Source organism: Lygodium microphyllum, chromosome 17, assembly GCF_053477565.2.
Source record: "Lygodium microphyllum isolate KBCC chromosome 17, Lygodium_microphyllum_v1.1.10, whole genome shotgun sequence".
In the NCBI taxonomy this organism is placed as follows: Eukaryota; Viridiplantae; Streptophyta; class Polypodiopsida; order Schizaeales; family Lygodiaceae; genus Lygodium; species Lygodium microphyllum.
In genome coordinates this window covers 29,710,604-29,726,080 of record NC_141151.1, presented here as the reverse complement: position 1 = coordinate 29,726,080, position 15,477 = coordinate 29,710,604, and positions in this window count along the sequence as shown.

The following is a 15,477-nucleotide window of genomic DNA, read 5'->3' as shown; positions in this document are numbered from 1 at the left end:
CAACTTGGTTCATGGTGTCTTCAGCTTCCTATTAATTACCTACGCTCATTGGGTCTCCTTTCCGACAACCATAGCCAACTCTCTTGAGCTTCCGTCATGCCCCAGCTTTCGGAGCACCTACCCAGCCCCTTTGGGCACCCTCTGGCATTCCAACAAAGGTATTCATTCATCTTCTTCAGGTTTTCATGCTGGTTACAGGTCTAAGGTCTAAGAAGAAGAAGGAGGTAGCAGCATTGTATCTTGCTAGCTCCATATCTTGACATAGGCCTTTGTGAGGCACCTTAGGCTTGTTGTGTGCCTTCTTTGGCACCCCTTTGAGCTTCCTGCCACCCTGATTAGCACAAAAACGTGAGCAACAACCCCATATAGTCAACACAAATCTGCACTTGTTGATGATAGCCCTTGGACAGCTCATCCTAGTCATTGGCAACCTCATTTGGGCATTATATACTTGGTTTATGCTTGGCATTTGATCTCGAGCCTTGGCATTGTACATAAGGCAATATGGAATACATCCCATGACTTAGAGTCCCAAGCGAAAACAATGGAGTAACCTCATCATTAAAGGTAATGCCTTGTGAAGTCAAGTTCTTGAGAATAGCATGGAACTGGCTCAAATGAGTAGATATCGTCATATTCTCCTTCATGTGCAAGTCCATAAGTTGCTTCATCCAATACATTTGACTTGATGTCCCAAATCTGCCAAGCATTGTGTGCTTCCTCAACCACATTGTAATGCACATGTTCAGTGAGAGACAAGATGAGGGTGGACTTGCATAACTAATCAAGCTCCATCCATTCGTAATTAATCATAGTTTCAGGCTACTCTCCATGCAACCTTAGTGGTTTTATCTATGATTTTTGTATGAATACTTGCCAAAATTGGCTCTTCCAATAGGCATAATTCGTACCATCAAGCTTAGTGATGTTGGAGATAGCACTAACAGTGGAAGAAGATGCCATATTGCAATCCAAAATGGTACAGACAGTTCAAAACTGCTTTACTGTAAATTGTTGTAAATAGCCAAAATACCACCAAAACCAAGGCAAAATGACCAGAACTAATAGCTAATGATGCTACCTGCCTAGTAACATCAAAAGTACATAAAATCAAGATGGTTCGGTATGAAAATTACATGACAGTCCATGCATAACTACTTGCTGTAATAATTTACAACCATGTACAATGAGAGCGAACTGTAGGCAAAATGAATGCACCAAGTCAGCCACTAACTGTAAAAGTATAACTAGCATTAAGCAAGAATAAATCAACATGTGATAGTCATACGGACATCGAGAAAACATCCAAGCATGTCAAATGAATCCATTAGTAAGCCAACACACTCCCTGTGTAATAGGAAAAAGTGTATACAACACTGGCAAGACCTAACACAAATAGGTGTATGCTAAGGGAGTGCAAAGCCCAAATCAGCCCAAGTACATCTGTGAGGACCACGACATATCAACAATGCAACATCCAAGTGAAGATCCTAGTCTTAAGTGTCCAAATTCTCAAGGAGCATAAACCCACCTTGTCAAGCGTATCAAGACACTCCCATTGGCACAAAATCCGTAAATGTCAAGCAAGAAAGCTTGAACAAAGCATATAAGAGTGCACCAATGACAAGTGTCCAAGATCAAGCATCAATGAGACATCCCGAGCATGTAGGCTCCATAGCATCCATAAACATCAAGTACATCCAAAATGTAACTTTGGCAAGCCAAGAAATAGCCAAAGTGAGCTCCGGGCAATCAAATGTCAAGCCCAAGTAAGTCGCAGTAGCAATCAACTCCAAGACAATGTAACTAGCATGTATAGAGATGGCATAAGCCAAGCATGTCAAAATCGGTCAAAGATAAGCAAAGTACATGACATAAGTACATTAAAGATGGAGATCCAAATGCTATGCAAAGCGTGCTCAAGCTCAATCGATGATCCAAGAGCAAATCCAAGCTCTATGTTGATCCCCAGGAGTCATTACATCAATGTATACATCCAAAGACATAGCCCAAATCCAATAGGCATGTCCAAACATGAGCAAATGAGCTTCAGCCTTGAATATTCCAGCAACAAATAAATGTCCAAAAGTGAGCAAATAGTGGCTCAATCCAAGCTCAAAACCATAGGCATACTTTCCCATATGTATAGACAACAATTAGGCATAATCGGGCATCAAATGACCATGTAGTATAAGCATAAAATGTAATGACAGGGGGCTGCCCTATTTTGGGCTGCCTATGGACTGTGTAAAAGAGTCAATGGCTGAGAAAATTCAGCCCCAAAAGCATCTCACATCATAGGCATACATTCCTCTAGCATTCGAGACCAACCGGGTAACTAATGTCAATGTCAAAGTGGTCTAGACATAAAATGCTAATGTAGCACTACTATGGGCTATCTATAAACTATGTATAACAGTTCCAAACCTGAAGTAATTGAATGTCATGTAGACTAATGACTTTGATGGGGAGTATATACTTGCAGCTAGTTCTTGTGATGCTACGTCATTGACCAAGGTTCACTCTATGTATTCGCAGTGTAGGCTTTTGGACTCTAGTGCTTCATTTCATGTTACACAATGTCGTGAGTGGTTTCACTCCTGCCGCACTATCTCTGTTTCAATTTACTTGGGTGATGACATGTCACTTGCTATTGTTGGCATTGGGGATGTACGACTGCAATTCTCTACTGGCAATACTTTTCTGTTACAGGATGTACGTCATGTACCTACACTTACATGCAATCTTATGTCTGTAGGGCAACTTGATGATGCTAGGTTTCACGTCTCTTTTGGGGATTATGCCTGGAAGATCACATGTGGTAGACTTGTGCTTGCTAGAGGTGCCAAGGCTGGCAACCTCTATCCTCTTGTAGTTGATGGGTCCTCCGTTGACCATGTTTTGTCAGTGGGTTCCATCCCACATGTATCTCATTGGCATGCTATTTGGGCCATATGTCATTGAAGAGGGAATGAAAATGCTTTCTAGGGTTTGCAGTACTTATTGCCCCTTGACTATGGATGTTTTGATTCATGTGAGCATTGTCTTTATGGCAAATAGACTAGAAATACGCATAAGAAGTCTAGTAGGATACGCATGAGTGAGCCCCTGGCATTGGTACATTCGGATGTCTGTGGGCCCATGCCCTATCAGTCTATAGGTGGTGCAAAGTATTTTGTGATGTTTATTTATGATTTTTTTGCGTAAATTCTAGGCTTATCCCATTAAGCTTAAGTCAGATGTCTTGGCTATGTTTTAGAGATGGCTTACATTGGTTGAGAACCAGACTGGGCATAGGTTGAAATGCCTTAGGACTGACAATGGGTGAGAATATGTGTCACGTGCCTTTGAGCAGCTATGTGACGAGAGGGGTATTGAGCGTCAGTTGACCGCCCCCTATACCCCACCCCAAAATGGTTTGGTTGAGCGGATGAATAGAACCACCCAAGAGTGTGTACGCAGTATGCTTAGCCCATGCAGGCCTACCACAGAGCTTTTGGGCTGAGGCAATCAGTACAACTATGCATATCATAAATAGATCACCTTCTAGTGGTTTGGATTTCCAGAGAGGAGGTATGGACTGGGAAACCTCCGTCTTATTCGCATCTACATGTCTTTGGATGTGAGGCTTACTTTGCCATGTGCCCAAGGACAAGTGTAGTAAGCTGGATCCTAAGAGTGTCAAATGCATTTTCCTTGGCTATGGAGATCAGGCAAGATGGGTTATGGCCTCTGGGATCTGTAGGCACGGAAAGTCATCCGCATCCATGATGTAGTCTTCCATGAAGACAAGATGCATAGGCAGCTTGAGAGGGTTGTAGAGATACACATGGTTATATTCCAAGAAGAGCCACGTGCTCCTGCACATCCAGTTGGACAGTCTACAGCAATAGTTGGTACACATGGCCAGGATGTTGGACAAGATATTGGACATGTAGCAAAGCGCGCAGTGCAACAGTCTACTAGAGCTAGGCATCCGCCTGATAGATTTGAGCCCTCGATGCATTATGTCTTCTAGCAAACATGCTATGTGAAGTCAAATCGGATGTGAATCTGCTACAACTAATCCAATTGTCACCAACATCCATAGGGAGTTCAAGAAAATCCTATGAATGGATTATGTTGTAGAACCTATTGGTATCCATTGAGTGGGTAGTGCATGGTAGGACCATGTAGAGAAGCATTGCCCTAGGGTGCAGGCATATGTCGATGGAATCCTGGTAGAAAATGCAGTGGTATCCATAAACACTATTGAGTATGGATTTATTGGCTAGGTCTATTAATCCAAAACGATATCACGAATGAATTTAAAAATGAATGATGAAGAAGGCTTTGCCGTGCAAATGGGTGTACAAGCTGAAAAGTACCCCTGGAAAACCCAAGCCAGCTTATAAGGCAAGACTTGTTGCTAAGGGTTTTAAATAAGAGCATGGAGTTGACTTTGATGAAGTCTTTTCTCATGTGGTCAAGATGACCACCCTGCGCTTGGTTTTAGCCTTAGTCGCACAGCTTGACTTGGACATGTATTAGATGGATGTCAAGACTGCATTCTTGCATGGGGATTTGCATGATGAGATTTACATGGAGTAGCCTAAGGGCTTTGCAGAACCTGGCAGGGAGCATCTAGTCTGCAAGTTGAAGAAAAGTCTTTATAGCTTGAAGCATGCACCTAGGGAGTGGTATCATGAGTTTGATGCCTTTATGCAGTCACAAGGCTACAGCATGAGTGCTATGGATCCGCGTCTTTACATGAAGAAAGCCTGTGATGGCTCATTGCTTATTTTGGTACTTTATGTGGATGATATGCTGATAGCATGGAAAGCTCATGATGAGCTGGATGCTCTTAAATCTCAGCAGAAGAAGAGCTTTGAGATGAAGGATTTGGAACATGCCTCTCACATTCTTGGTATGCGCTTTAAGCACGACAAGCATCAGGGAGTACTCTATCTCTCACAGAGGGAGTACATTCATAAAGTCCTTAAGCATTTCCGCATGCAACACGTGAAGCCTATTGGCTGTCCATTGCCTTCTTATATGAAGGTTTCACAAGCCGATTGTCCACAAACAAATGAGCATAGGGCCGAGATGGCCAAGGTCCCTTATGCATCAACCAGGTAGTTTAATGCATGCCATGATAGGCACTCGTCTAGATATTGCCTTTGAAGCTGGTGTTGTGACACGCTATATGGCTACACCTGGCAAGAAGAATTGGGATATCGTGAAGGGTATCATGAGATACCTGAAGGGCAAAGCAGATATGTGTATTTGATATGGCAGCCAGGATACATGAGTTGTGGGGTACACAAACTCCGATTATGCAAGACATGCAGATAGTAGGAAGTCCACTTCTTTTTTCTTTTCACTCCTCACTAGGGCAGATTTTCCTCTTTAAGTGGGAGGTTGTTGGGGGTAAAGGCGCCTCCACCTAGCTGCCCGTGTATTACTACACTGACAGTACTCACCACTGTACATTGCAGGTGGCGAGCGCCCGTCACTGTCACTTTATTATTTATTCTTTTAGTGATAGTTTGAATAAAGGAAGGCCTGATCAGACATTGTGACTATTGAAGTTCCCATTTTGTGTCTCTCTCTTTCTTGCTCTTGCTCTCCCACCATAGCTCTTCCAAGCAAGCTTCAATCCTTCTCACCTTTTAATATGTAGTCATATTTCCATGTGGACTTGAGAGTGCATCTTCATTGTTCACACATGGTTCCTTGCACTCACTCTAGGAATATTCCACTATAATGGACTTGAAGCATGTATGCTATTGTAAGATGTGCAATAGGGTGGCTTGCCTCACCCCTAGTCATTCTAAAATGGTACCACATCTCACATACTTGAGGATTATGAAGATATTAGTGAACTTGAGGGTTCCTATCATGACTAGCTAGTCACAAAACACTCCCATGGGATTAAGAAGGAAGCATGTGGCTACCCTAAGGGAATAATTTTCCTTCAATAATGGTGGGGATCCTCACATTTTAAGGACCCTATCAAGGGCATTTGGCACATGTTTTTATGTTTAGAATTGTTAAAACTCAAGAGGTATTAACATATTCCAAAGGATAGATTGTATGGGTGTTTTGTGTCTCTCATTGAGTTACGTTGACAAGGATGGAATCTTCCACCTTAGATTGGCCAAGGAATGCCCCTTCAAATGCTTCTTGCATCTCTTAGTTATAAAAGGGGTTTTATCTCTCATGATAAGCTAGAAAATGTATATAATCTAGTGTACTATACTAAATGCATACCATGCATATCAAGCACACTCTCAAGGCCTTCACCATATAAAAGGTTGATAACACACAATTAGCATTAAAAAAATTCACAAGTTTTTCCAAGAAGTCATAGAGATGCTTAGCCCCACTATACTCTTCAAATCAATTTGTAATAGTTGGGATTCTAGTTAATTGTTTTGTAATAGTTGGGATTCTAGTCAATCCTTTATCAATCACTTTTCGTATTGTGGACATGTACATTGAAATCTTGTCCATGGGCATTGTTTATTGCATTGTCCTTTGCTAGCTTCTTGGTCAAGAAGCTCTCTTTTGCTAGGTTCTTGGTCAAAAGGCTCTCCTTTGCTAGCTTCTTGTCAAAAGGTTCTCACTTGAAGATTTAGGATCATATTCTACCCCTTTACAATTAAGTGTTTTAGCTAATTTGTCAGTGTCACCTTCGAGGATCTACTTGTATATATATTTAGCAATCACTTTAGCTTTCAATAGAATGATCTGCCTTATTGTCTTTGTTAAAGATTCATTTTGTGTGTTTGCTTGGAGCATGGTTAGGTCCAATTTTTTGCAAAATTTCTATGTGCATGGATCAATGATATGCTCTTCATTTTGGGTAAAAGTGGATTCTTCTGAGCCTATAACTCTTCCGTGGCACGATCTGGCGACTCCAAGTGCCAAGTTACCCAAGTGTGAGTTAGACCAACGTGTTACGCATGGGCACCTACACAGAATGTATCTCTTGGTGGTAGCAAACACTTTGTTACATTTATTGATGATTGTTCAAAGCTATGGGGCACATGGACCATTCTTAATTTCTCATATCCTTAAATGTCTTTAGGTCTAAAGTTTAGGATTTGAAAAAGTTCAGGTTGTACTTCGAAAGAAGTTGAAGAGGAGAAAAGTGATATAGTGAGTTGGAAAGGGAGTTGTGTGTGGAGTTGAAAAAGGTGTAATAATTTTTCTATAATGCAATTTTCTCAACCTACAAAATCCCTTGAAAAGTTAAAGTGCATCTTGTGTGTCTTGCTACAAGTCAATTAGGTTTACTTTCAATGACACTATGTTGTGTGATGCCATTTGAACAAGTGAGACTATATACCTACAATGCCTATAGATTTTTCCGTAAGCTATCTAACCCACCGTAATAGGTGTGTAAAGATTGGACATATGAAACCTTCAGAGGGAGAGGGAGAGTTATGGAGCTTCTCCATCATCATAAGTGCCTAGGCTCTAGTAATGACTTATGAGCCTCAAGGTAAGGACTAGTGCTCTTAAATAATTGAGAGGTGGATCATACATAAATAAGCTGAACTTATGTGAAGTCTCTCTGAAGTACTACAACTGTCCTAGTCAATGCTAAGATAAGTTATGTTGAAGCAAACGTTACACTACATGGGCCTATGGGAATTCAATTGAGCATTTAGCTCACTTGATGTGATTTATTATTATGTTTTCTTATGGTTGAACATTGAAAATTGATCCCATTTTCTCTCTCTTTAATTTGCAATTTTCTCTACGTTGTTAAGAAAATAACAAAGTGGGTCCTTAACACATTGAATGTGCATGGACATATATCTATAGCTTCACTCCTCACATGTTTGCATAAACCTATGTGGGGAACATCTCTAAAATTCACCCCATTAGGCCCTTTGCAAACTATAGCCCTCAACGTAGTTCTAGTCTTGTGTCCATGTGGTATTAAATATAACATGATAAAGAAAGGACAAAATTGTATTCAAGAATGGCCACACATCATGTGATGGTGAGTTGTGGGATCAAAGTGAACAGAAATGTGCTGCTTTAGTCAACGACACACACACACACACACACACACACACACACACACACACACACACACACACACACACACACACACACACACACACACACACACACACACACACACACACACACACACACACACACACACACACACACACACACACACACACACACACACACACACACACACACACACACACACACACACACACACACACACACACACACACACACACACACACACACACACACACACACACACACACACACACACACACACACACACACACACACACACACACACACACATATATATGATTACTGGGCGTAGCACTACTCACTTGGATTTCAAGATTTAGATTGTGCAAAGCTATGCCAAATCTATCTTTAAAGTAGTAAAGCTTGGTTGATTCTCGATGTACACACATGTTAACTCTTATTACCTACTATGGGTACAATTAACAACATTTGACTAGCTCTGAGGAGTACATATTGTAGTATTTTTTGTGTGTCACGTTTATTAGGGTGTGAATTTGTACAACAAAAGTTCAAAGAAAAAGAATTTCTCATGCACATTTTTAACATTTAAATAAATTAATATGCTTATTATTAACAAATTTATTTACATGAAAAAAATTTAAAAGTAGAAGTCCTTGAGCTATTTTTCATGAACTTGAGATGCATGATTTAGCTCTACACAAAGTTTGGCTTCTTATGAAACATTTGAAATCATGAAATTCCTCTCCATTCTTTTTCCCATCTAAAAGAGTAAAAAAAGAAAAATGAACATATCACACAGAAAAAAAAATCAAAACTTAAAGCTCTTGATTTATGCTTCCCCATTAGTACATATGCTTCCCTATTAGCATTACTCATGCAAACTCAACATGGTCTAAAGTTCACTCAGTGTGATTGACGAAATTGTTCCACTTGGCATATGAATTTGAGGATGAAAGGTTGTTCCCTTGTCTTCATCAAAATCTAAAGGAATTTATTGGCATGCCTCCTTCATCCATCATGGGTAACAAAATTACCTATAGAGTGATGAACATGCAATTAAGTAATAAAAGATAAGACTAGGAAGTGACTACTCTACATGAGTATATGTCACCCACCCACCTTACCCCATCCTTCTTCAAATTGGATATGACTAAATACTTAACTTTATCCTTACAATAAACATGGAGGGACAATGATTCTAGTTAGCAACCTTGAAAAATTAAATATATCAAATGTTGAATTGGCATAGACCATGAAATTTCCACAAATTTTGAAGGTCGTCCAAACTTTAGGTAATTATGGGATGTCCAATAATGTATTTGACTTCAATAGCTAAAATTACCACTCCAAAATGGGCCGTTTGATAGAATCAAAAGAAGAGAAGGGCATTATTTTAAGAGTACCATATGCAATTTGCAGAGATAGGCATTATACACATGTATATGTAGAAAAAAAGGTTGTGATATAGAAGACATTATAAACAACTTTCAAATCATCATTCTCTCACCACATCCATAAATAGAGCTTTGTATATCTCCCAACCAAGCTTTTCAAAGGTTGATCCTCAAAATGATACAAATGGAAAATGTTTGACAAGAGGAAAGAAGTAAAGTTATCAATTATTTATTCTAATAACTCATCAACAAGTTAAACGATAAGAATACCAAGAATGGTTACTTATAATTTGATAAAAATACACATCAACATTCCAAGGAGATAACTTCAAGTTTTGTGCCCTATAAACATGTTGACTAGTGCAGCAAGACCACTGTTTCAAGCCTTCCAAAACCCAAGCAATTTACCCTTCCAATGATTCTCCCATACTCCATGATGATGATCTCAATGAGGCCCAATCACGGAAGGCCACATAAAGACCCATGAATCCTTCTCGAACATTGTTTCTTCCCATTGATCATACTCATCATATTGCACACAAAAATGGCATTGATAGAATCATTAGGATACCTTTTCTTATTTCTAGATGCCATTGGAATGGATTTGAGAAGAATGCCAAATTAGGAGGAGGCATGAAGGTACTTAAGAGGAGGCTAGAAGACTAGATAATAAAGGTCCAAATGCAAAATGGAAGAAAGAGAGGATTTCGAAGGTGTAGAAGATTATGATAACTATATGGCCACACTTATCTTGAGCATTGAAAGTGAGATTGGATAAAAAGTTTTATGGAGTAGAGATAAGAGAATGCCCAAAGTGTTAAAGAAAATAATGCTTTTCTTGACTATACACAACATAAAAGAGGTTTTGGAGGGAGGATAGCCATCTTTAGGACGGGAAAGAATTTTCAAATTTTCGCCTCACTTTTTGGATGCCTAATGGGGCCTGCTTGGCATGGGGAGGTAAAAGTGGGGACTCAGGGGGGGGGTGTAAAGAGAGGTAGGGGACAAGCCTATCAAGGATGGGTCCATAGAGGAAAAGGAAAAGGAAGTGGAAAAAAGTGCACATTGCCCCCTCTCCCATTGATCCACCTCAAATCTCTTGCAATTAGAAAATTCATTAACTTCTAACACAAATGCCTTTTTTAATCCCTACTAGAATCCTTTATCAAGACTAAATCATGATCTTAAGTATGTTTATCTTTCCAAAGTCTTGAAAGTAATATTTTATTGTGGGACATGTATGGAGGATCCATTTTTAAGGTCTATTGTGGCTCTAGTGTGGTGACATGGTGCATGTCAAAGTCAATGTCGTGAACACAATTTGTTTAAATCTGATACTATCTTGATAAACTCTGTGTCAGGAAATAAATTAGTCAGTTTGCAACTTGTTTGTTGGGTCATAATTAATTTAACTTATTCAAAGGCATTCCATTGAACACTAAGTCCATATTATATCAGAATCATAAACAACTTTGGTCCAAAATCAACTAATGTCTCAACCAAAATGATTTCATTTTGGATCTCATTTTCAATCTGTTCATGTGAGATGTTAGCTCTAGCTTTTTGTTGTCATATTTTGCAAACTAATATGCCCCTATACTATAGAACATACTGTGCTATATTGTAGCTACCTAGCTATATAAATGTGCACCTTATGAAAGATTTCACCAAACTTTAGCTTGCTTATCATTGTTGTGTACTAATAGAGTCCATCCTACCCCACATATATTGATAGTACAATGATCTAAATATACTCCATACCTATACGAAAAACATCCCAACTTCTCAAGAAAATTAAAAAGTTGATCTACCCATAGAAGTGGAAAGAAAGCTTGTTGTTTCAAGAGAAGCATGTGGGGCAATGACTTTTGGATTTGCTCACTTGCAAGAATGACATATGTACCTTGATAGCTTCACTATTAGGTGAAAGAATCTATAATTTTGCTTAAAGATTGTAAACTTTTCACTTTTGAACACCTAACTTATACACTGTAGCGACGAGTAGCTTGCTATTTGCAACTTTAGTGCTCATGTGTATAGTTTGAGACTTTAGATGTATGCAAGTTGAGGAATTATAATTTTTCAAAAGGTAGCTGCAACTTCTTTGCTATCTCTTGTCATTAGCGATAATGAATAAGAGTAGAAAGATCTTGATTATTTTGACCTATACATATTTTTGTTCATATGTGAAACATTATTCCTTGCATTGTCTGTGAGACATCCTTTACGCCAGAAGTCCTTTTATCTTAAGGTAGGATTCTTTGCCTTCAACAAGCTTCCTTTCATGTGGTAGCTTGGGATGGTTCAGGTGCTTTATTGTCCATGTCAGATAAAGATAAAAGGACATGGATGGGATGGAAAAACCACAACCATAAAGGAGTTCATAATAGGATGTAACATTGAAGGGACTTTTCAATCAATGTGCATAGGAGTGAACTTGATCTTGTAATAAAGACCTCAAACTTGATGGCATATTTTTGGCGTCTATATGCATGGAGAGATACTCTTCAATTGGAAAGCTTGATGGCATGTGTAGATGTTTATGCATGCATGGAAATATACATTTGCATGAGGGCGAAGGCTTACACTTGGATGAGACAAAGGCATATGGGAGTTTATAACAAACTTTGGGTGATTTTAACCCCTTGACAAGGTCACTCTTGTGTTTGAAGTAATTGAATGAACCATTTTATTTTTAGAACCCAAAACTATGAGAACTTTCATTAAGGTGGTGAGTCGAAATTCTTCATGCATCCAAGAATTCCAACTCTAGATATTGTGGAGCAAAGATATTTTCTCGAGTGCCCACTAGACTCTAGTTAACCTTGCAAATTTTTTAAAAGTTAAAAAAATAATGTGGTAAAGATTATAGTAATGCAATGTTAAGAGGATATGAACATTGGAAAGTGAGATCTAATAGGAAATGAAAGCTAGATTACTTGATAAATAAAAGCCGAGGCACACTAACGCACATGATCTCAAAAGGATCGAATTCCCATAAGACTAGTAGCGCTTAGTGATGAGAGAACTTCCAAGCAACGGGTAGATTGGGGTAATTCATGATGAAGCTCGAGAGGTTTAAGGTTTCTAAATTAATTAATAAATGTTATTAATTGCATGTGTAAGGTTGTAACGCTTAGTAAATTTGTATTACTTTGTCTAATAACGTTTGCAATGACTTCGTAACGTTCCTTGAACTTTGAAAATTGAAAGGCGGTAAGAGGTAATTAAATTAACTATCCGTAGCGTAGGTAAATGATCCGCACGGGTAACGGTTTGGGGGACATGGGCTGATGGGAGACAACAGAGAGGGTGAGAAAGAACCTTGGGAAGAGACGTGCGATGCCAAGGCTTTCTCGCTCTCAGCCTACGTCCACACCTGCATAGACGGGACACCAATTAAACGAAAAGAGTTCTCATGCATGTGCATCGGTTGAGGAACACTCATCGCCTGAGGGAACACTCTCTATGCACACAAACACCACACGTGGACAATGTGAGATTAATAATAATATTTTGCCACCTAACGTATAAAACCCAAGGTCGCAGGTTCCATTCTCGCAACTAATGGTGTGGCACCTTCTATGATGTACAATGTAAGAAATTGATTATGGCTCTTCTTGGTTAGTCACCAAGATGGACGTTATACTACCGAGACAACTTGTAAAAATGTGTAGTCAAGGTTTGGGTGCCCTTAACCACAAGTATCAATGTAAGCCCCGATATTTCAATAATATAAAATCACCTTGCATCCCAAAAAAATCCCCACTTGATCCACCGAGATGGTCGAGGTTGACCTACTTGATCCACCAAGGTAGTCGATGTTGACCTACGTGATCCACCAAGAGACTCCAGGTCAACACTACTGAGTTTCTATGAGTCTCCAGGATCATAGTTGAAGTCCCTTTTTTAAAGCCCTAAAATTGACTATCATTTCCATGTAACAACTATGATTCCCAAATGTTAGCATGGAGATTTTCATATAAAACTAGGCTATGTGAGAACTGTTGCTACCATTCCTTTCTATAGGACTCGCTTAGTCAAGGCCTATCACATGCTTTGTTTATGGCACCTTTCTATGAAGGTTTTAGCATTTTGAGTGGACTTGGAGCTTGGATAGGCTCTCTTGAACCCAATAATTTACCCTTACATATGCAATGGGGGGAGGGGAGGATCATGAAACATCTATCAATTTCAATAAGTCTCAAATTGGTCAATGAGCAGTCTTTCTCCAACTCTTATTCTTATGGCACATACTTTCAAACATATAGTTGAGCATAATTATTTTCCTCCCTACAACTTAGCCCTTACAATGGCCAAGATCCGTAGGAATGAATGCATACTGTATGTTGTGACACAACTAACTATTAGCCTCTCATGCCATCCACTTTTGGTCATTGACATTGATGAAAAAAATTGAATCCTAAAAGAGGACTTTCCCTAATGCCATGCAACCCTATAAGTCCATGTTCACCCAATTTTTGTGTTGTATACCTAGACACACCAAAAATATACATAGGCAAAGTCTATCAATGCCTAACACTTGATCACTTAAAAGTCAATGGAAAGCATGTTTCTCTATTATGTTGATTGTTTGTTTCATGTGAATGATTTGCCTAAGAAGGGGTTATCTGCATAGTTTGTTCCTAAGTTACATAGTAGGAAACAAGGAAGAAGTGGTCCTTTTATCTTTTATTGTGCATTTGATAGTAAGTATTTGAAAGGAATGATTTTTGACTCTCTTCAAAGTCAGTACACTTATGTCATTCTCATGAATTACTCTTCTTCTCTTGGAAACAAGGTTCATTGTGGCATATTCTCAACAACCATTTGATCTAGAAATATCAACTCCTCATTTTCACTCATATAAATCGTTTACTATACAATACAATTGTTTGAGTGACATCTTGGACAATGAAATGCAGATTTGCATATAGATCATGGCAAAACTATCACAAGAGTTGTCCTCACCATAAATTTTACAAGGCAATAGTACTACTCGATCTTTATAAAGCTAGATCCGCAATAGTGCTACTATAGCATACAAATTCCAAATGTCTTTTCACATTAACTCTTGTTACCCATGCCATTAATGTAGAGCAATCTGATGGCTTGATACAATGAATAGGTTGGTGATAGGTTCATGTTGATTATAAACCATCAATAGACCAAATGATTCAAAATTCAAGTTTCTTGAAACTTTTGGAGCATAGAATTCTTTTATTTGGACTGCCATTTTTACACATTTTCTTCATACAGAAAGTGCCATATAAACTGGTTCTTCACATATTAAATAGAAAAGGGGTGTGCTTATTTAGGAAAGGTTCATAGATTAGGATATCTTTAAATAATCCTTGAATGCATGTGATATAGAGGATTTAGATATAGTGAACCGCTTGAGCATGAAAAAACCGATGAGACAAAATTGCTTGATGGTATTGCACACGCTACCTTTATAATGTGACCAAAGAGGCATAAGGGATTTGAATTAGTTATTATGATACTATTAATAAAAACAATGACAAATAGGTAAAGAGAGCTCCAATGAGCAACTGGTTGTCACATGAATCTTAGATGCCTTTTGATAGGCCATTGAAACATGCTCAACCCAATGAATGCTCCCCTTCCCACATCAACAACGATCACAAATGCATGCATTTTTGCTATGGTATGATAAAATCCTTCATAGGCTACATGTGTAACAAAATAAAGTTGGTCAACCATTCAACAATATGTAGAAGGGTAGCCATGCAAGTGATAAACCACTTTGCTTGTTAGCATATAACAATCTATCCAAGAATTGGTTTTGAACAATCTAGTTCCATAATTTCCTTTACCTTATTCATGCAACAATCTATAATTTAGGGTGGTTATACGCTCATTCGCCCATGATTTTGCATTGTGAAGATGGGCCAATCAACTTGTGAACAACTAACTTTTAAGGTTCATATTGGTACGAACTATCACACACAAAAAATCCATGTGGAGAACAAGTTCCTATTTGGGTTTGCCACAAATGTAGGCGACCTTGAACCCCAAAGAAAAACTCTATTGCACTAACTAATCA